At 37.5% G+C, this 1,854-nt stretch overlaps 1 pseudogene; it reads right to left on the minus strand.

Annotated features, from left to right (window-relative positions):
* Positions 1-362: 362 nt before the first annotated feature.
* On the minus strand, positions 363-1,005 carry LOC102987710 (ras-related C3 botulinum toxin substrate 1-like; annotated as a pseudogene).
* Positions 1,006-1,854: the final 849 nt, after the last annotated feature.

The following is a 1,854-nucleotide window of genomic DNA, read 5'->3' on the forward strand; positions in this document are numbered from 1 at the left end:
ATTTGAGCCCTTTCTTTTTTCCTTGGTGAGTCTCACTGAAGGTATTTCCAATTTTGTTTGTGTTTCCAATGAACCAATTCTTAGACTCACTGATCTTTTCTATTGTTTTTTTTCAGTCCCTATCTCATTTATTTCTATTTTGATCTTTATTATTTCCTTCTTTCTATGAACTTTGTGTTTTGTTTTTTGTTTGTTTGTTTTTTCTAGTTCCTTTAGGTGTAATGTTAGATTGCTTATTTGAGATTTTTCTTATATCTTGGGGTAGGGCTGTATTACTATAAACTTTCTTCTTAGAACTGCTTTTACTACATACCATAGATTATGGAATGTTTTGTTTCTATTTTCATTTGTCTCAAGGTATTTTACAACAGCAGGAATGTTCTCTTTCTCTTCTTGATGGAAGTTGGGCGCCAGACTTCTGGAAAAGCTTTATCTCACACTCTCTTGAGGACTCATTGTGTGAGGGCAGAGCACCCCAAGTCTTTTACAGCAATGATCACCTGGCTATGGCTAATCCCTGGGGGTCGTGATGGGAATCAACTTCTTCTCCTTAGTTTCTCTATAGCATCTTTATCATCCCTAAGACCAAGCCCTGGATGATGGGAGTGTTGGTATCCTGGGTTTGCACTTCAGGATACCACTTTGCACAAATATCTGTAAATGATGCCAAACTCATAAGACAAAAGCAACTAAGAATACATTTGTTTACAGATAGGATAGGGGACATAATCTGTCATCATATTCTTGTCCAGCTGTATCCATAAACCCATATTCACCAGTTTTCCATCTGCTATAACTTTTCCAGAATCATTGTCAAAAAGAGTGGGGATGTATTCTCCAGGAAATGCACTGGTTGTGTAACTGATCAGTAGGCAAGTCTTACCTGCAGCTCCAGCCTCCGACCTCCACACAGTTCACAGCCTCCCTCAGGGCTGTGGTCGCTGCTGCAGTGCTTGGATGCTGAGGTGAGAAGTGGCAGGCCCTGATGCCGGGACCACTGTCCATGCCACCTCCCTCTCCAGCTGACATCAGAAAGTCTAAGCTCAGCAGCTGCCACCAATCAAATATGGGTAGAATTGTTCTTTAACTGTGAACAGATAGGTTGCTTCTTCAACTAAATAATGAGACCAACTGTGATCATGGGAGTCACTTAACCTCCCTGAACCTATCTTTCTTTTTATTTAAATGTGTGTATTTTGCTCTATCATTTTTATATTCTAATATAAAAGCCATATGGTTAAGCAACAGAAGTAAACACAAAGTTCATAGGTTATTGTTCATTTAAATTTCTTATCTTTGTGGAATTTATGGATCTAATTATGACTTTCTAATCTACACTTTCAGAATATTTAATCTTATTTTTGAAGCAAGGTTGTCTAGGAACTGTGTCTTTTTATTTTCTTTAAAAATGTCAAATCTTGACTAGGTTATAGATTATTCCGAATAACCACAGTAGACTAAAACACGTCATTTCACAATTCACCCAAACACCATATCCTTTGTACTGAGGATTGCTAGAGTAGCTTTTCCAAAAGTTTTAGGATTTTCCAGTCATTTCCATGACAGTATATTCAGTGAAGACAAACCACAGCCCAAAGATCAAATCCATTCAGCCATTTATTTTTGTGAATCAAGTTTTATTGGAATTTACCCATGCCCATTCACTTGGGTAATGCCTATGGTGCCCTACAGTGGCAGAGTTGATTAGTTAAGATGGAATCTATCTGACATGCCAAGACCAAAATATATGTGGCCTTCTAAAGAAAAATTTTGCTAATCCTGGAATTATCACTGTTCTCATAAACTGATCTGTCAAAAGGTAGTCAGGATTCTCAATCAAATTCTATTAGAGTT

This window comes from Physeter macrocephalus, chromosome 10, assembly GCF_002837175.3.
Source record: "Physeter macrocephalus isolate SW-GA chromosome 10, ASM283717v5, whole genome shotgun sequence".
NCBI classification, from domain to species: Eukaryota; Metazoa; Chordata; class Mammalia; order Artiodactyla; family Physeteridae; genus Physeter; species Physeter macrocephalus.